Genomic DNA, 19,714 nt, shown 5'->3' with positions numbered 1-19,714 from the left:
TTTGTTATCTACATCAGCTCAGAGCTGGCTAAGTCAGGATTCCTCTAGCCCCTAGCCCTGCTGGGCTGGCAAGGGAGAGCAAGTAACTACTCTTCCTAGGGTGGACTTCCTGCCTGCATTCTCTTGTTTGCACATGGCAGTCACTGGCATCTGTCTCTTCCATAGGTCCTAACTCATGACCACAGAGACTCCCAGAACTAGAGAGAGCAGAAAACATGAATACTCATCTGTACACAAGGTAATTGCTACACTGAATTTAAGTGCAGTAGCTATTAAGAGAAGAAAGTGAATGATATGGAAGGTGCTCAGTAAATATTTGTGGAATGATTAAATGAATGTAGACCATATGTCTCTCCAGAGGTGGTAGAATGTAGTTTGTTAAGCAGAGGAGGAAAGTGGAGGACTTTCAGAAGAGGAACTAATAGGACTTCCCATTGGCCAGACTCTATGCTAAGTATTTGCACACATCACTTCACTTAATATTCAGAACAAGCCAATTAAGGTTGGTTTTATTATACAAAAATTCTAATTTCACAAAGGGAAAAAAAAAGAGAGCTGAAGAAATTAAGTAAGCACCCCAGATAACTGGAGAGTGTGGGTGGGAATCCATTTTCGTCTGAGGCCAGTTCTTAATTTTTTCACTACCATAATGTCTCCACACAGATTGAGCCTGTGCACACCCTGCCTTTTACTCATTCCAAAATTCTTTTTCCCGCCTTCCTGTGTTGAAGTTCTTTCTATCTGTTTATCTGGGAGGCAACTGAAACATCAACTGTTTGTGAAGCTTTCCTGATTCTCCAGTCACATCAGAATTCTACCTCTTCTCAAACACATGGCACTTACCTATGTCATAACCCCACACCCTGCCTGGGCTCAGTCATTCAGCTATGGCTTTATAATCAGGGATGGTAGACCAAACCTTCCCTGAGGAACTGTGTTCTATTCCTCTTTGCCTCTGCTTCCCTAGAATGACTACTACTAAGTCGTGCAAAATGTATTTTAAATTGAATCAAGTTCAAGAATCTGGCAATTTTTTGTTGTTGTTGCTTATATTATTTGCTTATTAGATTTTTAGATTCCAATGATTATAAACTATTCCTTGGCTTTAAGTAGAGATTATAAAATCATCCCAATGGGCCTATGTCTATAACTTGATGAGAGTGCTGAGAAAATATGGAAGTTATCACTTTAGGGGAGCTTCATGTATATAGAGGTCATGAATCAACCCGTGTTGGTGTCCTGTGACGAGAAATAGTGAAACCAGTAAGAGAATGTTTTCAAACAAGATTTTGCGTGAATAAACAGTTGTTTCAAGAAATTTATGAAAGCACAGGTGATATATAACCATGTTAACTATAATATTTTCCCTTCCTATTTAAAAATCTACTATCCTCTTTATTCATATAATACTACTTAGTTACAGCCATCTGGGTAGGAGGAAGACAAGTGCTGACTTACTTTTTGGGGTAAGGGAAGGTTATCTTGATTGAAGTATTTAGTCTTTTTTCCCTCATCTCCCAATCTCAGTTATGGAGTATAATAAATTACTTTCCTGCCCCAAGTAGAATTATTAGTATGGAACTAATATTACTCACCCCCTCTAGCTTCCTAACACACTAAGAGCTTAACAGATATGTCACTCTCACATGCTGTGTATTCTTCCCAAGGGGGCAAATGTTCATATGATATATATTTTCCTATAGGGATGGAGGTAGAGGAATCTTGCAATACTCATATGCCTATTTAGTGGCAGGCTGTTTCTTGCTTATAGCTGAGGGAAAATTTGTGAGTGTTCCATTGAGGATCATGAGTCTTCAACGATAGAAGGGAGTCCAGGCAATGTAATAGAGGAAGAGGCCATTTCTCTCTTCTGTTAAACCACATTAATCCATTTTGGTACATCTCAGGGTGAGTGAAGATGCATTTAGGACACTTTCCTGTACATTGAGGAAACTGACTATTTTCAGAACCTTAGACATTTCCATTTTCCTGTGTTATCTTCCCAAGATTTTGTCCTCTGTAAAAGTTGAGATCTCATTGATTCCTAAGTGCAATATACATTGTTATTATTTGTCTTTATAGAAAACAACTCCTCTGTGCTCCTCACATACACATTTTTCATGGCTGTGGAATAAGTCATTTCTCCCTCTCATCATCCTTAATCATCCTTCATTCATCTCTCTTATCATATTTATCTGCGTCCACTTTGAGTTACAGTTAAACGTGTGCATGTGTGTTCGCTTCTTTTGGAGACAGCAAGAGTAGGATCTGTTCTCCGTCATCTGTGTAACCTTCAGAATTGCTCTAAATACATGATGAAGAATGAAGAAAAATTGAAATAAAAAATATGAGGAGAAGGAAAATGAAGAAAAAGAAAAGAAGACCCAAAGAAGGCTCTCTGTGGTTTTTGGAGGGGCTTATTAGCCCAGTAAACAATATGTAGAAAAAGGTTAAGTATCTTAAGTCAGGTGTGCTGGATTCCTATTCTTTTATTTTTTAATTTTTTGTGATTTTTATTTTTCTATTATAGTTGATTTACAGTGTTCTGTCAATTTCTACTGTACAGAAAAATGACCCAGTCATACATACATATTTTTTTCTCACCCTATCCTCCATCATGTTCCATCACAAGTGACTAGATATAGTCCCTTGTGTTATACAGCAGGATTTCATTGTTTATCCACTCCAAATGCAATACTTTGCATCTATTAACCCCAAACTCCCAGTCCATCTCACTCCCTCCCCCTCCAGCCTTGGCAACCACAAGTCTGTTTTCCAAGTCCATGAGTTTCTTTTCTGTGGAAAGTTTCATTTCCGCTGTGTATTAGATTCCATATATAGCAAATATCATGTACTTTTGTCTTTCTCTCTCTGATTTACTTCACTTAGTATAAGAGTCTCTAGTTCCATCCATGTTGCTACAAAGGACATTATTTTGTTCTTTTTTATGGATGGGTAGTGTACCATGGTGTATATATACCACGTCTTCTTAATCCATTCATCTGTTCATGGACATTTGGCCTGTTTCCATGTCTTGGCTATTCTGAATAATTCTGGAATGAACACATGGGTGCATGTACCTTTTTCAATGAAAGTTTTGTCCAGATATACACTCCAAGAGTGGAATTGCTGGGTTATATGGTAGTTCTATATTTAGTTTTGTGAGGTGCCTCCATACTGTTTTCCATAGTGGTTGTAGCAGTTTACATTCCCACCAACAGTGTAGGAGGGTTCCCTTTTTTCCACACCCTCTCCAGCATTTATTATTTGTTAACTTGTTAACGTTGGCCATTCTGACAGGTGTGAGATGGTACCTCTAAGTAGTTTTGATTTGCATTTTTCTAATAATCAGTGATGTTGAACATTTTTTTATATGCCTGGTGGCCATCTGTTTATCTTCTTTGGAGAAATGTCTATTCGGGTCTTTTGCCCATTTCTTAATTGGGTTGTTGGGTTTTTTTTGCTGTTGAGTTGTATAAGTTTTTCGGATATTTTAGAGATAAAGCCCTTGTGATTCATATTCTAATGCTCTTTTGTACTAGGTGTGTGATCTTGGACAATTTACTTAACCTTTTGGAAATGTAGTTTCTTTTCTAGAGAAGTAAGTTTAATAAAACCTAAGTTGTGAGGTTGTTTAAAGATTATGAGATTCTGGTGCATTATGAAACACATAGGACATATAGTTAGCAGACTATGAATGGTAAGGATACTGCATTAACTCTTTCTTTGTGGACCTGTTTCTATCAAACCAACTAATTGAGTACATTTATTATTTATCTAAAACATAATCCCTTAATAGAATGGGCTTTCCCAGCTCCCATAACTAACAAATTAGGATTGTACACATTTGTGTTAAAATATATGACAAAAACTTCAGGATACTGGAAAACAGCTTTACTGTGAAATTCATACTGAGTATAAGGGGAGCAGAATATGTCACCTCACAATATGCCACTTTGGCGTGTGGATTATTTTGAGCTGAAGGGAATCAAGACCCAACAGACTCAGAAAACAACAGCAACAATGACAAATATTTCACCTCTTCCTTAACTACCTAAGAGGATTTAGATAGGGAGCCTGGCCCCGAAAGGGAGCTATTTCTAGAGATAATTTTTTTTTCTTTTTTTGAATCTGAAACACTTACCTGAAATGACAAAGCAAACAACTGATTAGCAAACATTTGTTCTTATCTTCCTGTGAATTTCCCTTCTCCCCTTTGAAACTCCAGACTCCTATCCCATTCCTTAGCTCAGAATGGCATACATACGCTTCAACTACCTGACTGCCTCTGCCCCTCATGTTTTCATGGAGCTGACATACATATGAAATTAAATTTGTTTTTCTCCTGTCAGTCTGTTCTATGTCCATTTAATTCTTACACCACCCAGAGAGTCTAGAAGGGAAGAAGGAAAAATGTTTCTGCTGCTACAAATGAATGTCATCATTAGACTCCAATATGGACCCTTTTGTGGGAAAGCAGGAAGAACATGCAGATTGACTGTTCAGGTTGAGTTAATCCTAAAGAATTAGGATGATCTTTTTGTAAGGAGATGTTATTACCTCTTTCCTAAAAGCAGAACAATTCCCTTGTCTCTCTGCCCCTGTTTTGTTTTGCCTCTTAACAGAAGCTGTGGGAAGAGTAGCCTTTTGGTTTCTCCAAAAAAAAGAGAAGATATGTATTTTTTTAACTAGCTACCTCAGGACACATTTGGTAGCAAATAACAAGAAATCCCAACTTAAACTAACTTTTACAACAAGGAAAGCCTTGGTCTGAAATAATAAGAAATTCAAGGGTGGGCAGGTTCTGTGCAAAGTGGATCAGGTATTTGGCTCCAAATAGCTGTTTCACTTGGTTATTTTCCCAAGTGATAGCCTCACTCTTAGGTAGCATGGTGCCTGGCGCAATTTCAGGCATCACATCTTGTCCTAATAACATCCAAGGGGTGAAGAGATGAATAGGTCTCTTTCTATGTCTTCCAAATAGGACTCCACAGACTTTCTTTCAAGTCTCATTGACCAGAATCAGGTCACATTCTCATTGTAAGCCAATCTGTGGCAAGGGGAAATGGATGAGAATGTTTAGTGTAGACCAGTCTGCTTGGGCACCTGAGTCTCTATGAAATAAAGATGGATGCAGGAAACAAAATAGGACCAAAATTCTACAAGCTTATGGTGCAAGCAAGCAATAGTGATGACTCTAGTGGCTTTCTAAATAACAAAATGGCTTTCTCCAACTTTAAAATGGAAGTCATTACTCTTTGATGATATAATGGGAAAATGGACATGAAGTAAATTCATTGCTTTTAAAGTGCATAAGCCAAACAAGGAGGGAGACGAAATTAAGATGGCGGAATTGAAGGACTGGAGCTCAACTTCTCTCCTAAAAACAACAAAATTAACAACTAAAGACTGAGCACTCTTCACCCAAATGAACTGGAAACCTTAAAAAACATATCCTACTCCAGAAGAAAAAGAGGAGGACACATCCAGAGGTAGAAGGGGCCATTTCACGATATAAACAACCCCATATCTCCCAGTGGGAAGCCCCACAGACTGGAAACTAACTGGTTCACAGACACTCACCTACAGGAGTGAGAGTTCTGAGCCACACATCAAACTCTCACGTGTGGGGATCTGGCACAGGGAGAAAGAGCCCCTGGAGCATCTGGCATTGAAGGCCAGTGAGGCTTGTGCTCAGGAGCTCCACGGGACTGGGGGAATCAGAGACCCCATTCTTAAAAGGCACACACAGACTTTCACATGCACTGGGTCCCAGGGCAAAGCAAAGTCTCCATGGGAATCTGGGTCAAACCTGATTGCAGTTCGTGGAGGACATCATGGGAAAACAGGGGTGAACATGGCTTGTCGTGAGGGAAGGACACTGAAAGCAAAGCTCTCGGGAATATTCAGCAGCCGTGCCTTTCTCTGGAGGTGGCCATTTTGGGAAAATCTGGCCCCACCCGTCAGCCAGCTGCTGAGAAGCCCCAGGGGAAACAACAACCCAGGTGGGATCACAGGCCCACCCCTCAGTAAACAGGCTACCTAAAGACCCCTCAGGCACACAGCTCCCTCTAATCCCATCCAGAGACTAAGCCCCACCCACCAGAGGGATTAGAATCGGCTCCTCCTACCAGGGGGCAGGCATCAGCCCCTCCCATCAGGAAGCCTACAGCAACCTCCCCCATACCAACTTAAGTCACAGGGGGGCAGACACCAGAAGTAAGAGAGGCTACAACTCTATTATCTGTGAAAAGGTCACCACACCAAAAACCTATAAAAACGAAAAGACAGAGAACTATAACTCAGATGAGGGAGAAAGGAAAAACCCCAGAAAATCAACTAAGCCAAGAGGAGATTCTCAGAATCCAGGAAAAAGACTTTAGACTGTTGATGCTGAAGATGATGCAAGACATTGAAAATAAACTGGAGGCAAAGACGGATAACTTACAGGAAACACTGACCAAAGAGATACAAGATATCAAACTTAAACAAGAAGAGATGAAAAATACAATAACTGAAATAAAAAATTCACTAGAAGCAGCTAACAGAAGAATACAGGAAGCAGAAGAACAAATAAGCGAGGTGGAGGATAAATTAGTGGAAATTATGGATGCAGAACAGAAAAGAGAAAAATGACCGAAAACAAATGAAGAGAGTCTCAGAGAACTCTGGGACAACGTTAAACTCACCAACATCCGTATTATAGGGGTGCCAGAAGGAGAAGAAAGAGAGAAGGAGACGGAAAACATATTCCAAAAGATAATAGCCGAAAACTTCCCTAACATGGGGAAGGAATCACTCACTCAAATCCAGGAAGCACAATGAGTACCATATAAAATAAACCCAAGAAGGAACACAGCAAGACACATATTAATCAAACTGACCAAAATTAAAGACAAAGGGAAAATCTTAAAAGCAGCTAGGGAAAAGAAACAAATAACATACAAGGGAACCCCAGTAAGGTTATCAGCAGATTTTTCAACAGAAACTCTGCAGGCCAGAAGGGAGTGGCATGATAAACTTCATGTGATGAAAGGAAAAAATCTCCAACCAAGATGACTCTACCCAGCAAGGCTCTCATTCAGATTTGAAGGAGAAATCAAAACCTTCACAGATAAGCAAAGGCTGAGAGAATTCAGCAACACTAAACCAGCCTTACAACAAATACTAAAGGAACTTCTATAGGCAGAAAAGAACAAGAGAAGAAGGGAAGGAAATAAAGCAGCAAAAACAAATCCAAAGTAATTAATAAAATGGCAATAAGAACATACATATCAATCATCACCTTAAATGTTTATGGACTAAACGCCCCAACCAAAAGACATAGACTGGCTGAATGGATACAATAACAAGACCCATATATATGCTGTCTTCAAGAGACCCACTTCACTTCTACGGACACATACAAATTGAAAGTGAGAGGATCGAAGAAAATATTTCATGCAAACGGGGATCAAAAGAAAGCTGGAGTAGCAATACTCACATCAGACAAAATAGACTTTAAAATGAAGAATATTTTCAGGGACAAAGAAGGCCATTACATAATGATCAAAGGATCAATCCAAGAAGAAGATATAACAATTTTAAATATCTACACACCCAACACAGGTTCACCACAATATATAAGGCAACTGCTAACAACCTTAAAAGGAGAAATTGACAATAACACAATCATAGTGGGGGACTTTCACTCCCCACTTACAGCAATGGACAGATCAACCAGACAGAAAATCAATAAGGAAACACAGGGCCTGAATGATGCATTAAACCAGATGGACTTAATAGATATTTATAGGACATTCCATCCAAAGCAACAGAATACACATTCTTCTCAAGTGCACATGGAACAGTCTCTAAGATTGATCACATCCTGGGCTACAAGTCCAACTTCAGTAACTTTAAGAAAATTGAAATCATATCAAGCATCTTTTCCAACCACAACACTATATGACTGGAAATCAACAACAAGAAAAAATCTGCAAAAAGCACAAACACGTGGAGACTAAACAACATGCTACTAAACAACCAATGGATCACTGAAGAAATCAAAGAGGAAATGAAAAAATACCTAGACCCAAATGACAACAAAGATATGACACTCCAAAACCTATGGGATGCAGCAAAAGCTGTTCTAAGAGGAACATTACAAGCCCACCTCAGGAAATAAGAAAAAGCTCAAATAAACAAGCTAACTTTACATCTAAAGCAGCTTGAGAGAGAAGCCCACCTCAGGAAATAAGAAAAAGCTCAAATAAACAAGCTAACTTTACATCTAAAGCAGCTTGAGAGAGAAGAACAGATAAGACCTAAAGTTAGTAGAAGGAAAGAAATCATAAAGATCAGAGCAGAAATCAATGAAATAGAAGCAAAGAAAGCCATAGAAAAGATCAATGAAACGAAAAGCTGGTTCTTTGAAAAGATCATAAAAATTGACAAACCATTAGCCAGACTTATCAAGCAAAAAAGAGAGAGGTCTCAAATCAATAACATTAGAAATGAAAAAGGAGAAGTAACAACGGACATCACAGAAATACAAAGGATCATAAGAGACTACTATATGCAACTATATGCCAATAAAATGGAAAACCTAGAAGAAATGGACAAATTCTTAGAAAAGTACAGTCTTCCAAGACTAAACCAAGATGAAATAGAAAAGATGAATGGTCCCATCACAAGCACTGAAATTGAAACTGTGATTAAAAAACTTCCAACAAACAAAAATCCAGGACCAGATGGCTTCACAGGCAAATTCTATCAAACATTTAGAGAAGAGCTAACACCACTCTTTCTGAAACTATTTCAGAAAACTGCAGAGGAAGGGATGCTCCAAAACTCATTCTATGAGGCCATCATCACCCTGATACCAAAACCAGACAAAGATTCCACAAAAAAAGAAAACTACAGGCCAATTTCACTGATGAACATCAATGCAAAAATCCTCAACAAAATACTAGCAAACCGCATCCAACAATACATTAAAAGGATTGTACATCATGATCAAGTGGGATTTATCCCAGGGGTGCAAGGGTTCTTCAATATCCACAAATCCATCAGTGTGATACACCACATTAACAAACTGAAGAATAAAAACCATATGATCCTCTCAATAGAGATGGAAAAAGCCTTTGACAAAATCCAACAACCATTTCTGATAAAAACCCTTCAGAAAGTGGGCATAATGGGAACCTACCTCAACATGATAAAGGCCATATATGACAAACGCACAGCGAACATCATTCTCAATGGTGAAAAGCTGAAAGAATTCCTGCTGACATCAGGAACAAGACAAGGATGTTCACTCTCGCCACTACTCTTCAACATAGTTCTGGAAGTCCTAGCCACAGCAATCAGAGAAGTAAAATAAATAAAAGGAATCCAAATTGGAAAGGAAGAAGTAAAACTATCCCTGTTTGCAGATGACATAATACTATACCTAGAGAATCCTAAGGATTCTACCAGAAAACTGTTAGAGCTCATCCATGAATTTGGCAAAGTCGCAGGATACAAAATTAATACACAGAAATTGACAGCATTTCTACATACTAACAGTGAAAGAGCAGAAAGAGAAATTAGGGAAGCAATCCCGTTTACCGTCGCATCCAAAAGAATAAAATACCTAGGAGTAAACCTACATAAAGAGACAAGAGACCTGTATTCGGAAAACTGTAAGAAACTGATGAAAGAGATCAAAGAGGACAAAAATAGATGGAAAGAAATATCATGCTCATGGATTGGAAGAGTTAATATTATCAAAATGACTATACTGCCTAAGGCAATCTACAGATTCAATGCAATCCCTATCACACTACCAAGGACATTTTTCACAGAACTCGAACAAAATATTTTAAAGTTTGTTTGGAAGCACAAAAGACCCAGAATAGCCAAAGACATCCTGAAAAAGAAAAATGGAGCTGGAGGAATCGGGCTTCTGGACTTCAGACTACTACAAAGCAGTAATCATGAAAACCATATGGTACTGGCACAAAGACAGAAATATAGATCAGTGGAACAGGATAGAAAGCCCAGAATTCAAACCATGCACTTACAGCCAACTCATCTATGACAAAGGAGGCAAGAATATACAATGGAGAAAGGACAACTTGTTCAATAAGTGGTGCTGGGAAAACTGAACAGCCACATGGAAAAGAATGAAATAAGAACATTCCCTAACACCATACACAAACATAAACTCAAAATGGATTAAATACCTAGATATAAGACCAGACACTATAAAACTCTTAGAGGAAAACATAGGCCAAACACTCTGGGACATAAATGACAGCAACATCTTCTCAGATCCACCTCTCAGAGTACTGACAACAAAAACAAAAATAAACAAATGGGACCCAATCAAACTTCAAAGTTTCTGCACATCAAAGGAAACCCTAAATAACACAAAAAGACAACCCACAGAATGGGAGAAAATCTTTGCAAGTGAATCCACTGACAAGGGATTAATCTCCAAAATTTATGAACAAATTCTGCAGCTCCACACCAAAAAAACAAAACCCCATCAAAAAATGGGCAGAAGATCTAAATAGTTCTCCAAAGAAGACATACAGATGGCCAAGAAACACATAAAAGGATGTTCAGCATCACTCATTATTAGAGAGATGCAAATCAAAACCACTGTGAGGTACCACCTTACACCAGCCAGAATGGCCATCATCAAAAAGTCTACAAACAACAAGTGCTGGAGAGGGTGTGGAGAAAAAGGAACACTAGTACACTGTTTGTGGGATTGTAAATGGGTGCAACCACTGTGGAAAGCAATATGGAGATTCCTCAGAAAACTAAAAATAGAACTACCATTTGATCCAGCAATCCCACTCCTGGGCATCTACCCAGAGAAAACCACGACTTGCAAAGACACATGTACTCCAGTGTTCATTGCAGCACTATTTACAATAGCTAAAACATGGAAACAACCTAAATGTCCATCGACAGAGGAGTGGATCAAGATGTGATACATATACAAAATGGAATATTACTCAGCCATTAAAAGGAACAAGGCATTTTTAGCGACATGGATGGATCTAGAAATTATCATGCTAAGTGAAGTCAGCCATACCATGAGACACCAACATCAAATGCTTTCACTGACATGTGGAATCTGAAAAAAGGACAGACTGAACTTCTTTGCAGAACAGATGCTGACTCACAGACATTGAAAAACTTATGGTCTCCAGAGGAGACAGTTTGGGGGGTGGGGGTATGTGCTTGGGCTGTGAGATGGAAAACAATCTGTGAAATCAGATCGTTATGATCATTATACAACTACAGATGTGATAAATTCATTTGAGTAATAAAATAAATAAAGTGAATAAGCCAAACAAGGATAGGTTTAGGTTTTTCAGGAGCAAATCAAGCATCTCTTGTTCCTTTTTGTTTTTGTTTTTTTTAATAAATTCTGGACCAAGCACTTTACCTGACCTAATAGATAAGTGAATGGAAGGAATTATTTGTCAAATTAATTAAGCAGTATTTAACTTCGTTGATGTATCCAACATATGCCTTAATGGCAATTTAAACTGTGAATTACTTTCAGGATTTCTTTTTACCTGGAAAGACAAATGTGCAAACAGATTAGGAGCTGTCTTTTATTTTTTTTTCTTCTCTTTCATTCTTTTTGTACTTGCAGTTCTCATTTTGTGTTTTAGTTCCACAGGATCTGGACACCCTCTTCATTTAAAATCATCCCCTAGAGTAGAATTCTGAGGGAAGGCTGTACCTAATTTCCATACAGAAGCCTAAAGAGGTCAACCAGTAAGCTAACGCAAGAACATGTGATCTGGGCTCAGCTAAGCTAAGACTCCTGCCCAGGGCTGGAAATCTGAAAGAAGAAACTGAAATACCCAGATGCAGTTGAGAAACTACCCACAGTAAAATAAGTGTGGAGATTCTGTCACACAAGTTGTCAGGGGCATGAACGAGGCTGTATCCTGCCACCTTGTTTTTCTTGATTCTCCCTGAGTCTGGTTCACCAGATTTTTGTTGCATCTTTGAGCTACCTCACATCATTTGTTACTTATGTGAGTCAGAATTTGTGTGTTTGTATGTACTTACTAATGTGGATCGCTTCAGAAATAAGAGGCTGAGGTTATTTAGAACTGGACTTTAATGTCACATGGCTGCCTCTTTCACTCCCCAAAGACTGAAGAATTGTGACTATTTTTGAGCCACAGATCCTCTGCTTCCCAGATTGGATCCAGACCATGTCTCTCCCTTTTCAGCTTTTCTCATCAAAAAGAAGTTCATAGCCAGATGACATGTGGGTTAAGATTATGGTCCAAGAAAATGGGTATCTCAGATCAAAAATTTCTTTTAAGGCTATTCTTGCTCTGGGAAAAAAAAATAAAGGAAAGATAAAGAACCACAGTTATTTTATGGCTCCAACAATTGTTTTCAGAAGTCTGTTCTTGGCAGAAGAGACCTTTATCCTCAGGTGAACAAACCTGTCTGCTGGAAGAGAGCCTGAAGCCTGCTGGCTTTATGGAGGGCAATAATGCTTTGGTTTCTATTGAAATGCATATGTTCTGTTTGTAAACAAAGCAACATTTCTATAAATTATGCTATTTATTATATTACCAAGTTCTTTTACTCACAATGGATAAATATTTTACTCTTAAAAAAAAGCAAAAATAAATTATATCGTAAAAAAGCGTATCTTCTGTACTGGCGACCAAAAAAGGTATGTCTTTAGTATGGGAAAATCCATTCAGTAAAAAGTTATTGAGAGCTACCTGTATGTAATCTCCTGTGCTACATGCTCTTCATAAACAAGCTGGTTTGGGGGGGCAGCACCAAGCTCCGATTTGTAGCACTTGCCAATTTCCATGGTATAAATGTGATACTCCCACCACTAAGGCTGATTCCAAGCTCCCAACCTTGGTTTGCCAGAACATGGAATTGAGAACAGATATGCACAATCTCTGGCACAGCACTAGAGCTCCATAGTTGCAGAGTTTGAAAAAGTAAGAAAAATCTCACATTTCTCTGGTAGCAATGGGAATATTTCAAAAAGGAAACAATTTTTCTGGGCAGATCAAGAGTAAGCAAAGTATTAGATATGAGAGAAGCAGGTGAACAGAATCATGGAGCTAGTAGAGGTTGGAGACTATTCAGGAATGGCAGGAGCAGAAGGGAATAAGGCAGCAAAATTGAGAAGGGCATATGCTGGGGGAATGCGTATAATATGTATGGCGAGAAGAGGCACACCATGGTCAAGGAGAAAGGTGCTAGTCAGGGTTCAACATCTGGAGCCACGTGTGTGCATGGATATCACTATGTGAAAAGTAAACTCACAGATCACATTTCCTGGGAAGCACATTAAGGAAACCAGTGTCAGAAGCACCAGGAAATACACTTTCCAAAGGTCTTCCCACCGGCATTTGTCTGCTAGTACATTCACATCTCTGAGCTTGCATTAGGTTAAGTCTATTTTGTGTCTACAAAAGGTACCAGCACTCAGGTGCGAGGTCCACATCTGTATCTTTGAGCATGTGTTATGACTTCAGGATGTGAATATTGCCAGAGAGAATTCCCTGGAAAAAAATCACACTGCATTATCTATATCCCTTAGCCATTTTGGATCTAGCCAGGCAGCCAGTTCAGCTGCAGTGCCTGGCCAGTAATTGTGTGGGTCCAGAATCTCCACACAGCAGACGTTTGTCAATGAGGTACATTCTGAGACGCAGAACTCCCTGAACAGCAGTGAGATTGTGCCTCTAGTATGCATTATCCCTTCTGTTTTAGGGACTCATCTTCACTGATGTAGAGCAGGATAATGATGATGATCTTATGCTCGCTATGGTGCCCAGGGCACGTGAGCAAGGATTCAGCTTGTTTTGTTTTCTCTGCTTGACTGTGCTAAGGACATGCATCAGCTTTGAGGCACGTTGTAGGTCTGTTGCCCCTTTTCTCTTCCCTCTTACTCCAGTGCAGCACTGATGCTGGGTGGCCTCCCTCCATTATATAATCATAAAGTTGGATGCTGTCTTTGTATCAGTATTTCCTTAGAGCTTCTTTAGAAGGGATCTTACTCTAGCTGCCATCCTTAGGGAATCTTAGGTATGAACTAAGGCCCAAGAAAAGAGTCTTTGCCTGGATTCAAAAAGCAGAGTCAAGATCATTTTTTGTCTTCAACTCCTTCAACCTTAAAGGGTCATGACACCCAGTGATTCACCATACAGAGCATAGAAGGACCCTACCTTTAAGTCATAGGGGTGACAGGCTGAGAGCCCAAGGAAAAGAAGAGTAGCAGCTCATAACAAAAGTAGGTGTCTATAAAACTGAACTGGTTTTTTTGTTTGTTTGTTTGTTTTTTTCCAGGCATCAAACCTATTTTTAAACATAGATGGAAAACACAAACAATGCAGTTAATCTCTTTGATGCCCGCTCGTTACTGACAGCTGTGTTGCTCTCAGCACCCTAGGGTCCTGTTTCAATTGTGTTCCCCTGTGGAGAAGGGCCTTAGTATCCTATGCAACATGTAGCTTTTTCAGTAGCAAAGATTTTTGGGGTTGGCAGAATCATGTTCCCCCGCAGCTAGTTCCTGGACTCCCAAATATACTCTTACTGGGAGATGCTCATGGCTGGAGAAATCCCTCCTGTTGTCCTGCTGATGTCTTTGAAAGAAAGACCACTTGACCCCCTGTAATCACACTTCAGTCTCCTCAGCTGTACTCATTCAACCTTGCACACAGGTTCTTCTACACAAAAGGTCTGGGATCACTCTCTCCCCTCAACTGGGAAGATTGATGCAGCCAGGAATGAGATCTCCGTCTTGTTCTGTGTTGAGTCCCTCTCACCTGGCTCCTTGGGACCACATGCTACTTTTGGGGTGGCACCACGTGGCTCTGACGTTCTCACTATGTGTCTTTCTCTTTCTTATGGGCCAGGAGTGTGACCCATTCATCTCTGTGCATCTGTCAGGAGCAGAGGGCATGGCAGTCGTTAGGAAATTGAAGAAATGGCTGGATTCCATTGCTATGAGCTAGATAGGAAAAATTCATATTGGATTAAGATTCTTCTACCTTGCAATATCCTCCATCCTAGTCCTTCAGTCCTGGGTCTGAGTAGGGGTGAGGGGAGGACAATCATGGATTAAAGGCACAACCCTCCATCAAGGTCCAGCTAGTAACAGTCTCCACCCACATCAGTATCAATTTCCTGACTGTTGATCTCCCTGTTTCATGTATAGTCTCTTTTCCCCTTTATCTGTTTGAGAGATTTTCCCTAGTCATAAGCCCACATGCATGGAAACTTCGGTTCCTAAAACCCATCCTTATCTAGCTGTTTCCATCATTAGCTCAGCCCAAGGGTAACACTGGGTAAAACTGATTCTGAGACCAAATATGGAAAGGAACATGTGGATGTGTATTTGGCTGCTTTTTGTCATTTCTAGTTCAATTAAGCATCTTGTCTTACTGGGGCTTTATAAATCCCTATTTACCTCATCCTTCTTTTATGTAGTATAGTTAGGAAATTGGCTTCAGAGCTTCCCCAAGTACTTTGAGGCAGTGTTGTGTAGAGGAGAGAAAAAGTCTTTGGACATAAAATACCTAAAGGCTTTTCAGTGTTGGGTTCATCTTTCCTCCAACCAGCAGAGCAGTTAAAGTCACTTAATTCTCTGGACCTCAGTTGGTTTTTTTTTTTTTTTTTTTCATTTTTTATATTCAAGTACTTGCCTTACATTATTCTTATGATACTCTATAGTTCCAGATTCTGTCAGCCTTTGATTCTAGCACTTCTAAAACCATAAATGCACTTAATTAGGTTACTTGTATTTAAATGAACTCATTTTAACCCATGCGAGCAAATGTGTTAGTGCTGATAATTTTCTTCTTTCAAGACTATGAAGTTAATAACTTCTCTAAGCGAAGGATATTGGTATTTTATTGCCTCAAGTAGAGATTTATTAGATGTTCCACCAAGATCCAACATGATCACCTATGCTTCAAACCAGCCATTATTATGCTCTAAAGAAGAGAACTGAGCAATGCAAGCTTGTAGTGGCCAAGTGGAAGAAAAGCCAGAACTTCTGTACACCCTTTTTAAAGTGCTTGCTTACATGCCAGTATCTGGAGTTGCTCTTTTCACTGGGCTCCCGATCTCAGGCAATATTTTTAATTCCCAGGGTTAAGTCCAGCTGAGTTTGAAATCTGTTGCAACAAGTCACCAGAGGGACTATATATCTCTCTCCTTCAGAGGAGAAGCCAAGCACAGCAGTTCAATTAACCTAGTATTAAGTCCTGCACTGAAAAGACTCAAGGGCCTCTAGAAAAAGCATCAAGGGGAGAGTTATATGCTCCCGTTCACCCCTCTTGGCTAGAAAAATCATGGTGTTTGTGACCAGAAAACTGAAATGGAATGAGATCCAAGATGGCAACTACTGCCTCCTTTTCTATTAACCTTCAGGCTGGAGTGCACTGCAGAAGGAAGAGTGACCAAGATGAATTACCTCTTGGATTTCAGTGCATTGTTTCACTGATGTAAAAAGGCTATCTGAGAAGTTTGTGATCCCCCCCCCCGCCCCCAAAAATGCTTAAGACTATAATAGTCATTAGAAAGGAGGCTTTTAGACCAGTCAAGCAAACCAGGTGTCTGGGGAAAAAAATCCTGCTTCTAGGATTTCAGAATAAATGAGAGATGAAATGGTAGAACTGCTATGATAATTATTGGCTCTTGAATTAATGGTAATAATTACCTTAGCAAATTGCTATGTAACTGTTCAGTGAACAGGTTCATAATCTAATCCTGCATTGTTTTTTTCTTTTTTCCTTTAAGCCAGTTTCTCTCTACTTTTATATCTTGAGGCTAAAGCTTCTTGCTTTAGAATAATTCATTCTTTAATCCCTGCTAACCTAAGCCCTTGTTGTGCATAATGAGAGTAAAATGGTTGAAGGAAAGTATTTAATGAATGTCAATCCTGTGTCCTGCTCAAAAGAATCCTGAACATGTGATCTGGATAAATCTGTCCTCACACTCTTGTGGGGGCATCTGGTCTTTGAGAATTAAAGAATGAATTGTGATCTTTGGGTCTCTCTGTAGACGTCTCTGAGCCCAGAGAAGGCAGCAACATGGAACACAGCTGCTTCACTTCTCTTTGTGTAAAAGACTAAGTGGCCTTTTTCTCTGCTCAAGCTACAGTTTCTAGTTAGAGGCATTTTCCTAATGTAATGCAAATGAGGAGTTATTGACTTTATTCTCTCCTGGACTCTTTCTGATCCCCTCTGTTCTTATAAGGATCATTCCTTTGGCTTTGATATGTGGTACCATTTTCCCAAAAGGCATCAATACTTGCTTTTAAAAATCATTACAGTGTTTTATTTCGCATCATTGTCATGGCTATTTTGAGCATGCTTCTTTGGGTTACTTGTTAATCATCTGATTACTCAATAGGAATGACCAAGCTAAACTGTGTGCCCAGTTCTGTGCTCAAGAAGGACATTTAAATAATTCTGTACAGTATTACAACCCAAAATGAACAAAAAGACATATGGTTCAAATCAATGATTGCTAAGTGGAACAGCAAAATCTCACATGTGGGAAGAGTTTCTGTAGGTTGAGGTGGTAAAGAAGAACATGATACTAAAGTGAGATTTGAATTTCTCAATAATTTGTCATGTCATAATGGATGAATAGATGGAAGAGTATCCAAGTAAATGCTACCTTACCTTAAAAGAAAAAAAAAAAGACATGGACAAGGAGAATTGTTACGAAACATATTGCAGGGTTACTGATAGTACACGAGTATGCTAAATTTCAAAGTATGAAGTGGGGAGAGGATTGTGTGCATGGTTGGAAGTGCAAATATTCTAAAAGACATATATAGTGGTACTTGACATACTTAGTAAATAGCTGTTGAATGAGTTAAATGTTATCAGGTAGTATTATCAACTGGTTAAACACATGGACTTTGGAATCAGAGAGGTTATACTTTGAAGTTTTTCTCCACTACTGATGGGAACTTAAGCAGGTTTCCTAACCTCTAAGACTTCTCATGAGTAGCGTGGATGTAGTTATTGTACTTATAACAAGTAGGGTTTTGTGAGGTAGAAATGAGTTAATGTATTTAAATGCTTGGCAAGTTGCTTGAACATTGTAAGCACCAAATAAATATGTTATTACTATCATAAATTATCATTACCATTATACAGATGCAAAGATTTGTGAGTGTACATATGTTGGGGAATGCATCTCTCAGGTTGGAGAGAAGTATATAAACAGAATATTATGGAAATGAGTATGTACAGCTAGGGGGGTAATTAAGTGCAACATGGTAGTAATACAAGTCAGTAGAGGAGAAAAAAAGCTGATACCTCTTCATTGAAATGCTGAGGAGTCCTTTACTTAGCAGGCAGCACTGGCTTGGGGGAAGGTTTCCTTGATACTCAGTTATAACGACAGCACCAGACTCAGGCTTCTCAGTGCATCAATGTCCTGACTACCTCTTTTGCCACCAATTAATATATCAGAGCCAACTTTACTGAACTTACTCAGGTAATTGTTCTCAGGTGATGGGATCACGAATTAGGGCATTATTTGTCTCAAAACCATTTCAATTTCTCAGTGTGTCATAAGGAGTAAGCGTCATTCTGGCAAATGTCATTTTACCCATATTTGCCAGATAACCTTAGACTTGCAGGTCCTTTAGACAGCTGTAAACTTCTTGTACTGTAATTCTATACAAGTTTCTTATCTGTTTAACACAAGAGAACCTTCAACTGAAAATTAATTTAGGGAAATTGAAAGTCTTTTTTCTGTGTTCACCTGTTTGTAAATGATAAGGGCTATAAACAACAGTTTTAATAACTCGGTCCTCTGCCCAGGAGCAGCAGTCTATGATTCCACCCACCATCTCATATCCACATGAGCTGAGCCTCCATTTCAAGCCAACACTCACTTTCTGTGATGAAATGCAAGGGCTCATCCCAATTTAATACATGGCTTCCTTTGTATGGAACATGTGAACCAGAATATCTGCTAGAGACCTGGGCTGTGAGGCTTCCTCTCTACATTAGACTGCAAGGGAGGAAATTAAATAGTGCAAGAAATTATTTTTATTGGTTAAAATGATTTTTTTTTTTTTTTGGAATCTCATTTCATAGAACAGCTATTGCTAGAGGGATGTGGGACAAAGAGGACAGAGGACAAATGAAGGAAAACAGCACCAAAAGCATTCCTTAAAGTATAAGATGGACCAAACTTGAATGATGAAAGCGAAGTATAAATTAGTGGACATTATTAGACAGTAACAACTGCTGTTTTCAAGGACAAAAGGTACATTTCTTAATAAAAATCGGGACCCAGATTAATCAGTATTTTACTAATACATGCATTCAAGCTCCCACACATCACATTTTCATTGGAGGCTGGAAAACTCTTAGGGCAATGCCTGGATATTAACTCATTATATCCATCTTTTATCTCCTTGTCTTGTGATCTTAGAGCAGGTGTTTTATGGTAGTTTCTGTGCCCTGCCCCTGCTGGCTGAGCTACCTCTGCGCCTTCCCTGGCCCTCAGTTATGACAGAAGTGTCTGGTTTTTATATGGACCTTTTCCACTGAATTACATAGCACTTAATTTTAAGCTTAGGAAAAGAATAACATGTTAAAATAAGTTTATTTTAGAAAGTAACAGTGTAGACCAGTTTCATATAGAGTACCTAGACAAATACACAAGTACTTCCTGAACTAAGAAATAGTGTCCT

At 39.1% G+C, this 19,714-nt stretch overlaps 1 long non-coding RNA gene across 2 annotated transcripts in view; it reads left to right on the top strand.

Annotated features, from left to right (window-relative positions):
- Positions 1-19,714, top strand: part of LOC102159977 (uncharacterized) — a 777,987-nt gene that overhangs the window by 588,999 nt on the left and 169,274 nt on the right. Inside the window, exon 7 of one of the 2 annotated variants that reach the window (XR_014842499.1) lies at positions 166-238. The exons of the other annotated variant lie outside the window; for it this stretch is intronic. This is a non-coding gene — a long non-coding RNA (uncharacterized LOC102159977). The remainder of the gene's footprint in view (positions 1-165; positions 239-19,714) is intronic. 2 annotated transcript variants of the gene reach the window in all.

This window comes from Sus scrofa, chromosome 3 (genome assembly GCF_054392235.1).
Source record: "Sus scrofa isolate SSC_HxYL_T2T_F1_AM1 chromosome 3, Sscrofa_HxYL_maternal_Yorkshire_Landrace_v2.0, whole genome shotgun sequence".
Lineage (NCBI taxonomy): Eukaryota > Metazoa > Chordata > Mammalia > Artiodactyla > Suidae > Sus > Sus scrofa.
Note: the sequence above shows the minus strand (reverse complement) of the source record. Positions and strands in the feature narration are given on the sequence as shown.